Here is a 15,739-nt window from a genome sequence, read left to right as displayed (position 1 = left end):
CAGTGTTTTGATCTGTTCACCATCAACATTGCGTGCAGCAGCAACCACAGCCTCCCAGACACTGTTCAGAGAGGTGTACTGTTTTCCCTCCTTGTAAATCTCACATTTGATGATGGACCACAGGTTCTCAATGGGGTTCAGATCAGGTGAACAAGGAGGCCATGTCATTAGTTTTTCTTCTTTTATACCCTTTCTTGCCAGCCACGCTGTGGAGTACTTGGACGCGTGTGATGGAGCATTGTCCTGCATGAAAATCATGTTTTTCTTGAAGGATGCAGACTTCTTCCTGTACCACTGCTTGAAGAAGGTCTCTTCCAGAAACTGGCAGTAGGACTGGGAGTTGAGCTTGACTCCATCCTCAACCCGAAAAGGCCCCACAAGCTCATCTTTGATGATACCAGCCCAAACCAGTACTCCACCTCCACCTTGCTGGCGTCTGAGTGGGACTGGAGCTCTCTGCCCTTTACCAGTCCAGCCACGGGCCCATCCATCTGGCCCATCAAGACTCACTCTCATTTCATCAGTCCATAAAACCTTAGAAAAATCAGTCTTGAGATATTTCTTGGCCCAGTCTTGACGTTTCAGCTTGTGTGTCTTGTTCAGTGGTGGTCGTCTTTCAGCCTTTCTTACCTTGGCCATGTCTCTGAGTATTGCACACCTTGTGCTTTTGGGCACTCCAGTGATGTTGCAGCTCTGAAATATGGCCAAACTGGTGGCAAGTGGCATCTTGGCAGCTGCACGCTTGACTTTTCTCAGTTCATGGGCAGTTATTTTGCGCGCCTTGCTTTTTCCACACGCTTCTTGCGACCCTGTTGACTATTTTGAATGAAACGCTTGATTGTTCGATGATCACGCTTCAGAAGCTTTGCAATTTTAAGACTGCTGCATCCCTCTGCAAGATATCTCACTACTTTTGACTTTTCTGAGCCTGTCAAGTCCTTCTTTTGACCCATTTTGCCAAAGGAAAGGAAGTTGCCTAATAATTATGCACACTTGATATAGAGTGTTGATGTCATTAGACCACACCCCTTCTCATTACAGAGATGCACATCACCTAATATGCTTAATTGGTAGTAGGCTTTCGAGCATATACAGCTTGGAGTAAGACAACATGCATGAAGAGGATGATGTGGACAAAATACTCATTTGCCTAATAGTTCTGCACTCCCTGTATATATTATTATATTATATATTATATTATATTATTGTACATATTTAAGAATCTCAAACGCAGAAATGTCCAGCTTAGATTTTAGAGCTAGAATAGAGTAAATGAGGAAATGATCGAAGTCCAATTAAGCAACTTGAAACTAAAACCTCAGACGCCAAAGCCTAAAGACTGCTCAGCAACCATGTGGCAACCACCGATCGCGAGGAAAACGTGGTGGTTGGCTTCACCTGGTTGTAGCTCGGTGAAATCATTTGCTAAGAAGGTGCTGCACCAAAAAAATTATCTGTGATTGCCGTGGCTGCTGCCATGGTTACCTGTAGTTTTCATTGAAGGCCATGTCTACCCTCAAACACACAATAATAACATGGACTGAAGCACCACTCACAACCACTAGCACTTATACAGCCTCTGTAGAAATTATCCACATATCTCACTTACCTTAACTGCACTACTGTATAGTTCTGTGTAAATAATCATTCTGTACATACAATAATTTTTAATCCTACAACTGTTTATAACTTGCATAGTTCACATTTCTGTATAACTGTATATCTCATATTTCTGTATAGTTTTTCATATTTATATCCTGTTCATAGCCTGTACATACTTATAGTTATAGAATATTCATAACATACTTCATACCGTGTACATTATAACATACCATAATAGACCCATTTCTGTAATATACTTACATATCTATATTATTGCTAATATATATTGTAATATATCTATATCATGGCTAAAGCACTTCTGGATGGATGCAAACTACATTTTGTTGCCCTGTACCTGTGCATGTGCAATGACAATAAAGTTGAATTCTATTCTATTCTATTCTGTCTGACCATTTACTCTCTCAGCGGTAGTTAAGCAAACATTCACAGTAAAAGTGCCTTGCAACACGTTTTCAAAGGTGACACCTTTACTTTGAAGGTGAACGTTCTCCGTGCTTGGTAAACAGTTTGCAGATTTATGTGCATCTTCCATGCAAACTATTGGTGACTGCCACTAACCTCCAGCAACCACTTGTGGAATAAAACAGTTTCCCCTACTGACTGACGGTTACTGCAGGGTGGGAGGGGTTTACTGACTGCTTTCTAGGCCTCTGTGAGCAGCCTCAGTTTCACAGCAGCTACTAAGGTTGGGCTGAGCTAGAGGAAAAAACATGTAGGTAGAAATGAACTATAAAGACAAAAAAACCAATTCTCTGGACAATGCTTTGAGTTTTCACGCAGGAGTTTTCTTGGATTGACTTTTATTGCAAGCCTCAAGTGGGCATTAGAGGAACTGCATTGCTTTTCTACAGCAGCTTCATTTCTGAGGCTGTCACTCTGACCCTGACATATGGCTATAATGACTTTGCCCTTGTTAAAGTTGCTTAGTCCTTTAGTGTCCATTTCCACCACATCCAATTCACTACAATAACTGATGCTACACCAGCTGTGTAATACTCCCACATGTGTTGCTGTGAAAAGAAAATCAATTATATTTTGGCTCATTGTTGTATGTGTGTGTAGCATGTTCACATGAGTTTTATTAGTTTTTCAGGCCTCACACCTGCCTCAGTGTCCTGACATCATCCGAGTGTGTGTGTGTTTTTATGTGTATTCTCACTGGGACACACACGCTGCAGTGCATTATGTGTGGTGCCTTGATAGCAACATCTTTGCTCTCAGCAGGGATCCTGCATGTAACTGACACATAAACAAACACATGCACGCCACGGAGCCTGGACGGTCTCATCCCGCCGGCTCGGGTTATTTACTGCATGTGCGCTTCTGCCTCTCCGCAACAAATTGGTGTTTTCAGAGTAAAGTTTTTATTTTCATATATTTTACAGATGAGCAAAAATTTTAAACTGGGTGTAAAATTATTTAAATAAGAGGTCTCCGTTCACTTCCCTGGGAAACTGATTAGCCGTTTTGCCTCGACTTTTCCCCGCATTCAGCCGCTGCTCTGATTTATTACCGCAAAGTAATGCGATCAATCAAAGAGTGTGACCTGCTGAGCTGAATCAGACAGATCCTGATGCATCTCATCCCATCATTAATGTAGTTAACTAGATTATGGTCTGAACAGTTTGCTCACTCTTTAAATAGAAAGGCTCTGCTGTGAGCATTAGCGCATCTGCTAATTTTCTCCAGATTTTAATATATATGATAACGGCTCCTCTGAAGTTAGTGGAGGGATCTCTTTACTTCTTCTTTATTTCTATAATAACCTGTGGCAGGCTGTGCAGTAACGCTATAAAAATGGGACACAGGATGGGATAATCCTTTTATTCCTCAGATGAGTTTCTGTAGGAGCAGTGCTCAAACACAAAGTGCGTGATTACCAACAATTTAAATAACAGCCTAATAGATTAGGTCATTAATTGAATGGTGAGAGCCTTTTCATATTTGCATCAACAATTCTTTATAAATGTAACACTACACACTTTAATTTTTTCCTGTTTCCATTTTGGAAACTCACATTTCACTGTTTCTACAGAAACGACTGAGAGGTGATTTCTCAGCTGGTCCAAAGGCAGCAGCTCGGCTGCTAACAACGCTTAGACATCAGCCCTATTCTTGCTCCCCTTCAGTGGCTTTCAGTAAAATTCAAAAGTAACATAAAAATGTTATCAATATCACATAAAGCCCCAAAAGGCCAGTGTACTGTGTATACAGCTACTAAACTTTGGAACAGGCCTATTCGATCGCCTGAATCTGTGGTTTCTGTGCTGAAAACTCATTTCTGTTTGCACTTCTTTAACCTTTTTCCCAGTTTTTTGTAGCTGCTTGTTCTTCTAATATGTGTGCATAGGAGTGTGTATGCAGGAATGAACCAAAACCATGTGTTTGTATGCTTGAATATGTATAAGACAAGCTATTATTAATATCTGTACAATTTTGAACTACTGGTTAAAGATAAACTTCCTACAAGTTGTGCAGCTGTTTTCCAGCAGTGCAATGATTATACAGCATATGTCTTTAATGACTTTAAAAAATAAGAGTTAGTTTGAATTTATTTTAGACTAATCCCCACAGGATCACATATATACATACACCCCCCCACTAATATTTGATTAAATGTCCTTTAGCAACTTGCACATAGACCTGTGTTATCCATCAACAACCTTCAGGCGTAATTCTTGGTGGAGAAAAACTGTGTTTTATTTTGAACAGAATCAACTTAATTTAACTGTTAACTTAATTTAGATTTTCTTTCAGAAGGTTTGATTCGGAGCTGAAACAGGTCAATGAATCTATTCGCTGACCATTTATGAACATGTACAATATTAGCTGATTTCTGCTTTTCCATTTTGTCTGACAGTAAAACTGTTCAGTGAGAAATTAACTTATGATGAAAATATGTTTTCTGCAGGGTTTACCAAACGTTGATGTTTTTTGTTGTTGGTTCTTTTGATGTCAGATTGCATTCACCTACATCTCACCTCAACCCTGTCGACTGAAGTTACTTCACTTAATCACACGTGGAGAGGTGCACACGGTGATGACTGTCTTTTTTTTAGCGAGTAAACAGCCAACCTCATAAAGAAAGTTGCATTCTGCAAATAAATAAATAAATAAATAACTAGCTGATTGCACACACAGTTGTTCGCGACGCCACTCGTTGTGTACTAATCTACACACCCCTGGTTTGCGGGTCGTTGTTGGTTTCATTCATTTTAATGGTGAGCTGGTCGTTAACGGGCGCTCGCTCGTCTCATCAGCTGTGTTGTATTTTTCTTTTTATAACTATCAGGGGAAATGTTGTGCTGAGCATGCACGCTTTTCCACTCTGCTTTGTTTCCAAATTACATATTAACACGCTCTCACACCTGGAAGCTGTGCGGCGACTGCTGGCTGCTGTTGGATGCAGAGCAGTCACGTGACTTCTCACAGCGGTTGCTTGAAGCGGTTGCTGAGTTACTTGTTCACTTTTCCTGATGGATTTTTACTCACACACACACATGTGAATTTAAACCAGTGACCTTCTACCTACAAACCCAGTTTGATAACTTTTTACGGCTCAGCTGAGCACACTACACAGAGATGCCGAATCAGACAGGCCCGCAGAACTTCTAAATGTTAACCTTTGTTGAAACACTCAAGGTGCCTACTGTACTTTGTTGCAGCCACGGGGGGTTATAGATGAGCGCAGTTCTGCATATGGCCATCATTCACAGCCCGAGGCTCCCCCTGAGTGTGTGTCTGGAGTGTGTGTAACAAATGGAGCTGAGCAGCGAAGGTATTAATGTGAGGGAACAAGCCATGTAGTGGAAGTACAGCGGGAAGTCACTTTCTCTCCCATCTGGTCCCTAACAAGATGGAGAGGAGAAGGCAGATGTGAGCGGTGGTCTGCACCTCCGCTGGTTGGATTAGCACTTCTGATGGGAGAGAAGAGAGCAGGACGTTCCTTGGCGCAGGCTGTCATTTCCTCTCCTTTCTTTTCCCCGTCTCTCCATCCCTTCCCTCATACATCTCCTCACCTCGTCTGTGATCACTGCTCTCTGCCCCTCGCTCTGCTGCGAGTGTGAGAAGGGAGACTCAAAATGAGAATAAATGAGGTGTGGGGAAGGTGCGCGGGCAGCGTGCCTGTTTGTGCGCGCACGTGTGTGTCTGTGCATGCATGTACCTGCACTCGAACGAGTTCAGATCTCTTCCTCTGTTGCAATGTCTAGCGGTGGAGCCAAAAGACCGTCCGGGGACTCTTCATCCACTTGCTGCTGAGCGCCCCAGGGGATGGATTGAGCCTTGCAGGCTAGGATATTATCAATACAGCCCCTCCAGGCAGCCTGGGAGACAGGAGACGGAGCCACTGACTCACACTGCCTATTAGTCTACTGCTGAGCATCAGTGTAAGGGGGAACAGCTGGTTTGACTGGGGCTTCTGCCAACTAGTCCTCCATCTTTGCCTCGTCTTTACCTGCTCAAAGTTTATTTCAAAGGCTGCCTCAGCCTCGTCTTTTCACTCTGTTTGCGTACTTTTTTCTTCAGCCTTCGTTGTCAATTGACTTATTTTCAGCTCACTTGCTCCTTCTCTCAAAGATTGCTTCATAATCTTATTCCACTCTTTTCTTGTTCTGTCCCTTGTCTTTGATGGTGCCAAGGCACACCGACACTTACAGTGTGCTGCCCACTCCTGTAATTACACCAGTCCTCCCCCTTTTAAGAGCCTTGTTCCAAAGGAAATGCTTTTTCTTTTTTGTGTGCAGTCTCGTGTCAGTGTCACTGCCCCTGTATTTTAAATCTCCATCTCTACTTTGTTTCAGAGTTGCTTTATATTCCATTTGTGTAATGAGGAGGCTGACCTTGTATTTGCACTTGTGAAAATTGCAAATGGTTGAGACCATCCGGGTGCTGAATGAATGCCAAAGAAATGATATTTCTGTGGTTTCCTGTAATTTTCTTCCCATTCTACACTCTTACTGTGAACACTACGCTTTGTCTGCTCAATAATCTTCAACTTTAATTTTAAATTGAAAGAAAAGGCATAACCTTGATCTAAATGCATAACCACAGATACATTGCTGAGACCCCTCAATGATTTGAGGTTAATGGATGCATGACTTGCTACGGCGCTTTCCAATATTCAACTTTAAACTTCACCTCTTGGCTTTTGACTAACAGGTAGCAGCAAATCATTCTAAATCTTCACTTTACCCCCCTGATGAGTCACGGGGAACCCTCTCTGGCCTGTCTGCTTGCAGCTCCTGCGCAGTGGAAACTGCAGAAACCTTTGACAGAAACCACAACTTCGTCTCTGGAGCCAGCAACCGTTCTGAATCCCTCTCAGATGACTTAAAAAGCCATCAGTGTGACCTCATTCTATGTCAAAAAAAAAGAAAGAAAAAAAAGAATTTATTTGGTGACCCTGCTAACCTCTTATAGCTGGAAGCTTCTTTTTTACCCTCCACTGTCTGCAATCCCTTCATCTTTTCTGACTCCACATTGCTTGTCTGACTGTCTTTGTTACAGGTCCCCGTGTTTCATTTTGTTCCAGCCATTATCCCGCACCAATAAGCCGGACACAGGTCACTGGTGTTAACGACCTCTCTCGTGATTTTTTCCGGGGGTATCTAGGTCCGTTCTGTGAAAGCAAACCTGTCTGGTCTGGTAAATATCCCAGAGTGACTCACAAAAAGCTTTTCTGCCATAGATCAAGACTGCCACAATTAGCTTCATAAATCTTAGGTGTGGAGTCACATCATGCACCTTATTTGTTCTCCCTTTTTGGATGTGTAATATTACACTTCCTAATCTTAATCTGAAATTTGTGTACGTGCATTTATGTGTAGGCATGTTTGTCTGTGTGTGTCTCTATTGTGTATTTAGGCAACTGGGTGTTTGTGTTTCATTGGCAGAATAGTAATTCGGCATGAAATCACTTTAGTAATCATAGCTGTTATTTTGCTCCCATTATGTCTCAGAAAGCCCCGTCTTTTGAAGATGACATTTTAAATATATGCACCCAAAGGAAGACATGCACCACTCAAGGTCCCTCAAACTTCTGTTTCCTTTCACCGGCTGCAAAACTGGCGTCGCAGCTGCTTAAAATACTTTTGAAGTTAAGGTGGTACATCAAAGTGTGTTACGTAAATGGATAACTAAAAAACTTTCTTTCAAATGTAAGACTGACGTTAATTAGCCTAGGTACTCAATGGGAGCAAATTGTTCTAGAGTATCTGCAGCTTTTCAGCAACTGAACAAGCTCAGTTTTCAATAATTAGCTGTGCATTCTCACAGCCTCTGCAACTGGAAAATAATTGGCTTCTCAAACTGCTGGTGTGTCTGCGTCTCTTGGCTTCAACAGCTTCATCCTTGAACTCCGTGCTTTGTCTACACAACGTCAGGAGAACGCTAATTGACATCATCACCGGGAAACGACGTGTACGTGGAACACCTAAGAACTTACATATAATTACATAAAACACTGGAAAATCATCTACATGTAGGCTTCTTATACTAATCAAAAACAGGTGTCTGACTGACAGCGGCTTTCTTTCGGGTTTACGTTCTTTTAGTCGTAAACACAAATAAGTAGATTCAACATAGCTCCGTACGCACCCGAGTAAAAACGCACCAGCACTTGAGTTTCCATTTTATGGTACACCAACTGTACTACATCTTTTAGGTAAATATTGTTATTTACACTTAAGATCCACTTTGTTAGGTACACCTGTTCAACTACTCATTAACGCGACAACCAAATCAGCCAATCACATGGCAGCAACTCTTAGCCACATAGATGTGATCAAAACGACCGGCTCAAGTTCAAACTGAGCATCAGAAAGTGGGAGAAAACGGATTTAAGTGACTTTGAATGGGCGTAGTTGTTGGTGCCAGATGGGCTGGTGTGATTATTTTTAGAAACTGCTGATCTGCTGGGAGTTTTGCACACAGTCGTCTCTAGGGTTTACTGAGAATGGTCTGAAAGAGAGAAAATATCCAGTGAGCGGCAGCTCTCTGTGTACCTTGTGATGTCAGAGGTCAGAGGAGAATGGCCAGACTGTAATAGGAAGGCAACAGCAACTCAAACAACCACTCGCTGAACCCAAGGTACGCAGAAGAGCATCTCTGAATGCGTAACCTTTGGACAGCAGCAGAAGACCATACTGTGTGCCACTCCTGTCAACAAATGAGTCTGATAAATCTTGATTTCTGCAACATTCGGATCATAGGATAAGAATTTGGCATTATTAATTAAAGAAAAAGCAGGTTAAAGCCTGGAGTAACAAGGTGCACCAAACAAAGAGACCGTACCAGTGAGCGTATTTTCAATGTTGCAAATATATACAGGGTGGGCCATTTATACCGTAATAACATGGGAATGGTTGGAATATTAAAGTCCTGTTTGTGGCACATTAGTATATGTGAGGGGGCAAATTCCTCAAGATGGGTGGTGACCATGGTGGCCATTTAGAAGTCGGCCATCTTGGATACAACTTTTGTTTTTTCAATAGGAAGAGGGCCATGTGACACATCAAACTTATTGGTAATGTCACAAGAAAAACAATGGTGTGCTTGGTTTCAACGTAACTTTATTCTTTCATGAGTTATTTACAAGTTTCTCTTTGTTCACAGCCATTGACATGTTGAAGAGGTTAACACGTGAGGAGCGGATCGAAATTGTGTTGATATCTGGTGAACGCAGTAACCGGGTCATCGCAGCAGATTTCAATGCAAGACACCCTACGAGACCACCCATCTCCCATGCTACAGTCAGCAAACTGCTTGCTAAGTTTCGTGAAACTGGTTCAGTGTTGGATTTGCCAAAATGTGGACGCAAGAAAACTGTCACTAATGAAGAAACATCAGTGGCTGTCCTAGCTTCATTCAGCAGGAGCCCACAGCGTAGCACTCGCCGCATGTCACCGGAGAGTGGCATTAGTTGAACATCCCTTCGGCGGATATTAGCTACTCACAAATGGCACCCTTACAAACTCCAGCTACTGCAGCATCTCAACGAGGATGATCCAGATCGGCGCACAGAATTTGCAGAATGGGCAAAACAAAAATTGGAACAGGACCCTCAGTTCACGCAGAAGATTTTGTTCAGTGATGAGGCAAACTTTTATGTGAATGGTGAAGTTAACAAACAAAACCACCGCTATTGGTCTGACACTAACCCACATTGGATGGATCCTCCAAGACTGTTGGAACAACAAAAGTGATGGTTTGGTGTGGTATATGGGGCACAACGATAGTGGGTCCATTCTTCATCAATGGAAACCTCAAGGCCACTGGATATTTGAAATTGCTACATGATGATGTGTTTCCCTCTTTATGCACTGAAGCTGGCACGTTCCCTGAGTTTTTCCAGCAAGATGGTGCACCACCACATTATGGGTGCCAGGTCCGAGCATTCCTAGATGAACAGTTTCCTGAAAGCGGATTGGTCGTCATGGGCCAGTTGAATGGCCCCCAAGGTCTCCCCGATCTGACCCCTTAGACTTTTATCTTTGGGGTCATCTGAAGGCAATTGTCTATGGTGTGAAGATACGAGATGTGCAGCACCTGAAACTACGGATACTGGATGCCTGTGCTGGCATTTCTCCTGCGGTGTTGCTATCAGTGTGTGAAGAGTGGGAGAAGAGGGTTGAATTGACAATCCAACACAATGGGCAGCACATTGGACACATTTTATAAGTGGTCAGAAACTTGTAAATAACTCATGAAAGAATAAAGTTACGTTGAAACCAAGCACACCATTGTTTTTCTTGTGACATTACCAATAAGTTTGATGTGTCACATGGCCCTCTTCCTATTGAAAAAACAAAAGTTGTATCCAAGATGGCCGACTTCTAAATGGCCACCATGGTCAGCACCCATCTTGAGGAGTTTGCCCCCTCACATATACTAATGTGCCACAAACAGGACTTTAATATCACCAACCATTCCCATTTTATTACGGTGTATCCATATAAATGGCCCACCCTGTAGATTACTACCTACAGCATTAGCACAGGAGGGTGATGTACTGCCTTAAAATTAGTGCAATGTAACCATTCGTTCCCTCATTTTCATACTTTTTTAAATAAGTTATATAGTTATACTCTTAGCAAGATGATGTTGTTTTAAAATTTCTTTTTAAAAAGTGTGTTTTTTTAATTTACAGGTAAACTCCAAATTAATAAAGCACACCCATGGACATCAGTTACAGGTGGTTAATCGTACATGATGGAAACTAGAGGAAGCCATATTCTCTTACTAGGGTACTAATACAGTTTATTCTTATTTCAAAATCATTTACAAAGTGCTGGATCACAACAGCAGTCATGTAAAGGCACTTAATAAATCATGCTGCAAGAACCCACAAACATTATTGACAGGAACCCAATAATTCAATGATCCCCTGTGAGTAAACGCTTGGCTAGAGCAGCAGAAAACACACCCTTTAAAAAGAAGAAACCTCTGGCAGGACCAGGCTCGGGGAGGGCAGCCATCTGTCACAACCAGCTATGGTGACGGGAAAGAGAAGAGAGAACGGCATAGAGAGATGGCAAAGAGTATACGAGGCAAAACACTGGGAACGAGACGACACAGAGTTAATGATGTGCAATAGTGGGATATAAATGGGAAGAGGAAAATATCAGAGTAGAAGGAGAATACTCAGTTATCGGAGTCAAAGAGTTTCATGTGTAGTGTGGGATTGCAATTTTTATTCAGGTTCTGTGAATTATTTAAACACCACCACTGTCTATATCGTATACACTGTGATTTAATCACGCGCTCCACACTTCAAGCTTGTTTTTTTAATGATATTACTGTATTATTGAAACACATTAATGGTGGTGGTAATACTAACATTTCTTTCCAAGTGCAATAAAACTGGCACTCCATGGAATGAAAATGGCTCCACACACCATCTACTTAAATCGGGTCTGTGGGGACTCACTTGCTTTGGAGCCAGTCTCAAGAGGCCATTTGAGGAACTTTAGTTTTTGGCTCTTCATTTATCAGCCCTGGAAGCTGCTGCTTGGGCTGGAGCCAATGGCTCTAATTGATATGGCTTTGGACCACCGTGGTCCTCTACCACACTGTCTGCTTCAGGGAATCTGAAGGGAGCACTCCGAAGTCCACTACCACAGAAAAAAGCCCTATGTGGCTTAGGTGCCTGGAGATTCTGTGGTGTTCTTCAGTTATTCTCTGCCGTCACTCATCCCGTCAAGTTTTTGAAAACTTTTTAAAAGTTTTCAACTTTGTGTTGGAGGCTCCAGGATGAGGGCGAACTTACAAGTTCAGCTGGATTACACACACACAGGCATTCACAGAGACTTGACATAAAATGTATTTTAACTGTGTTTAGCAAGACTTTTAAATAGCACCACACTAACTGTGCCTAGGATTCACACCAGTGGACTATAATCTGTGTAATTTCGACATATTTTAGAGCTTATCTTTTACACAGCAGCTTACAGCATGGCAGCAGAGGGACTGCATTTAAGCTTTCAAATGATGACACACACTGTAACTTATAATTAAGCTGATAAATTAGAAGCATCACTGTTTACGCGTTGCTTATTTTGCATGAGTAAACAAGTTGAAAGTAGCTTTGCAAGAGCTAGTATTGATTTGGCATGACTGAGCAGTAAAGTATATGTCTGGTAACTCTTTGTGTTCTTACTGCCAACAAATCCCATTTAAAACCAGTAACAAACAACTGAGCCTCGTAATAAGCATTTCCTGTGTTGTCAAAGCTTAATAAAACTACTGCTCTGTAACACAGACCCCGATGTGTGCTTATAAATACTGCAGTGTTTAGCTGTCTTGAATATGTCAGCTGTCGTTGATTTTGTGTGAGTCTAACACACACGTCCTGTGTGCACCTTTATTTCTGGTACTGCACTCAACAGCTGGTTAGCTTAACTTAGCATAAATCCTCAAAATCAGAGGAAAATAGCTTGCTCTGTCCTAAACAACCAACTTCTGGGGGTGAAAAATGAAACCAGTGTATATAAAAATTGCTATTCCTTAAGTGGCCACTTGAGACTGGCTCCAAAAGTGATTCAGTTCTCATAAATTCCAAACTTTACAGCAGAAATAAGTGTTTACAGCTGGCTTAAAGAAAAGTTATTGCTAATGTGTGAGAATGTGTGTTTCAGTAACTGGACCTCTGTTTGTGATGTTGCTGCATGTTGGAGCACTTTTACTGTAATTACCTGTCAATTAATATGATTTGCTTTGTGTTTCATTCTCCTAGCAGCCATTCCCAGGAATCTGTTTTCTGTTATCTTACTTAGCAGGTGTCTGTCTGGGTGATGCATCTATTGAGGTTTTGCAGATGTGTGACATTAGCTTGTCTACAATTTTGTACATGGTGGTAATTTAGCTTCAAGTCACAGAGGCTTAAATATTGTTTGCATACAAGTCGATGTCTTGCATGCAAACTGGTGACTGGGGGAAACCAACCAACCAAAGCAGTCGCAGGAGGGTTTTCACCAACCTTTTGGGGAATATATATTTTTCCTGTGTGACTGGGGCTGTAGCAATCACTGCGACAGCAACTGACACCACCCTCCAGCAAAAACTCACCAAGCAGTCGGGGAATAAACTTTTTTCCCTGGTGACTGGTAGTTGCCAGCAGAGGTGGCAAAAGTACAGACATTTACAGATAGTTGTGTTAAAATAAAGTATCGACTCAAAAACAAACGTTCTTGGCTGATTTCCATTCCCGATACTCAGAGTATGCTGTCTTTATACTAGACAGTAAACAGTTGGTATAAAGGTTGAGTTCAGTGAATAAATCTAAGCATCATCAGCTTAAATTCAAATTCATTTCACACAACACAACAATGAGACGACGGTACACCTGCTTTCGTCAGGTGCTGTTTTTTTGTGTTTGTTTTGGTTATATGTGATTAACGTCACATTTTTGGATTGCCTCAGATCGCATGGGCTGCGGCCGAGTAGGTACCAGGTACTATCACCTACTGGAAAATCGAAATAAGTGGAAAAAACTGAGTGAGTCAAGCTAAGCCGATCCAAACAGAGTAGGTACCTGTGGAAAAGCGCTATAAAACAAAGACTGTATGTGTGTCCTCGATAGCAGCGGTCCCCAACCCCCAGGCCACGTGAGTCGTGTGGTACCGGGCTGTGAGAGTTGAGGCTCGGGTGAAATTTATGATTTTCAGGGTTTTTATCGTTAATGCGGTTTCCCTGGCTCTTTTCCCGTGTGTTATGAATAAATCTTCTTTTTTTGGTACCGGTACTGGGTTTATTTTGTTGTATTTATCCGCGATACCTTAAAGGCCGGTCCGTGAAAATTGAAAATATTGTTGGACATTAACCGGTCCGTTGCGCAAAAAAGGTTGGGGACCGCTACTCGATAGGACAGGGATTTATGTGACAGTGCAGGTCGTTTTATGGAATAACGTGAAAGTAAAGTAATGCACAGGGAAAGAAATTACTTTCTCCAGTGAGTAATCAAGTCACATATTGTAATCTGAAAGTTATTACTGTTTTTGAGTAACGACCCCAAAGCTGACTGAAACCACAGTTTATGGACATCTGCACCAGAAATACCCTCACTATAGAGAATTAAGCATAAATGATGTGTTTAACTCGGTTGTGTCTTTTGCATGTGATAAGCCCCAGCATGGGCCTTTTCTGTGTTATTGTTCCCTAGAGTTTTGGCTTCAAATGGTTTGATATTTGAAAGTGTGCACTGATGTGAATAGCTCTCCTCAAATGCGTTAAACCCGAACAAGCATCTTTTTAAAATGTAAGGAGATATTTGTGTACAAATACATGATTAAGTAAAGTGGAAATACCTAAAAATTGTACCTCAGTTGAGTATTTGTACAGTGTTACCTCAAACCTCTGTTTGCCAGACCTCTCTCTTTCATTTGACCCCACAGCGTCACATTTCCAAAACTGCGGACAAGTTAACGCCACGTGGTTACCAGTTGCATGAAAATCTGGAAATGGCCCACAAGTGACAAAACCAGTTCAGTAAAGCACGTTAATTCACATATTATATACTGTTTGTTTATTCCATGAATAAACTGATGTTTCAAAACATCAATTTAGTGTTTTAAAGGGGTTTATGAGCATAATTATTTCTTGGCTGGGAGCAGCTGCCATGCAACCAGTGCAGACTCCAGGAAGCTTCTGCTGCCAGCCAAGAAACCGTCCAGCTCATAATCACCTATAAAATGACAAACTGTTGTTTTCACACTTTGTTTTTTTTGCCTCGACTAAACGAGCTAGCAGCTAGAATGTGTTACTTGTAAATCTTTGGTAAGAACCTGCCAACGGTACTGACAGACAAACCACTGTGACTTTTGTTGCCACCGAGGGTTACGCATCGCTCACGACTGAACATTTCAACCCTTAAGTTGTTTAAATGAAAACGTATAGCTCTTAACATGTTTTGCACTCTCGGAGAGCAGTAGTTAAATCGTCTAAGTAATTTAGGAAGTCACATGGATGGGATGCCAAGGTAATCGGTAAGAGTGTCAGAACAACTCTGCCTCGAGGCTTCTGGACTGAGCTACCGTCATCTGTAGAAGCAGATTTCTTGCATAAATCTGGAGGATGAATGACCAGATTAATAACCCATTTCTGCTCCCTTTTGTCATAGAGGAATATGTGGCCTTGTGTTATAGACTCTACAGCTCCAAAGGAAAGGACAGTTTCTTGTACTTTGTGTTTGCTGTATGCAAGAGACGACAAGCAGGAGCGTCTGCAGTTCAGAACTTCAAATGGGGGGAGAAAAAAATCAATTTGATTTAAAAATGCTGCAGAGTGCTTTCAAAGGCCTCCAACAGATGTAAATGTTACAGCTCATCTGAGGTTTTCAGGGGGTTCAAACTTAGCTGATGATGGAAGGCAAAACTTAAAATGAGCTGCCTTGAACTTTGAACTGTGCTCTTCAAATGTATGCAATAATGGATAATTAATCCCAATCCTCTCTTTTCATGCCTGTGATCAAATGATCTTCGTAGTTTCAGTATTTAAGGGGAAAAAGAAGGTTTGAAGAAAGACACAGAGACAAATAGTTGGCTTTAGCTGACTGACAGACTGAGAGACAGATGGGGAGCAATAGATTTTTTTTCAGTAAAGTAAACATGCCAATACACAA

Source organism: Oreochromis aureus, linkage group 15 (genome assembly GCF_013358895.1).
Source record: "Oreochromis aureus strain Israel breed Guangdong linkage group 15, ZZ_aureus, whole genome shotgun sequence".
NCBI lineage: Eukaryota > Metazoa > Chordata > Actinopteri > Cichliformes > Cichlidae > Oreochromis > Oreochromis aureus.
Note: the sequence above shows the minus strand (reverse complement) of the source record.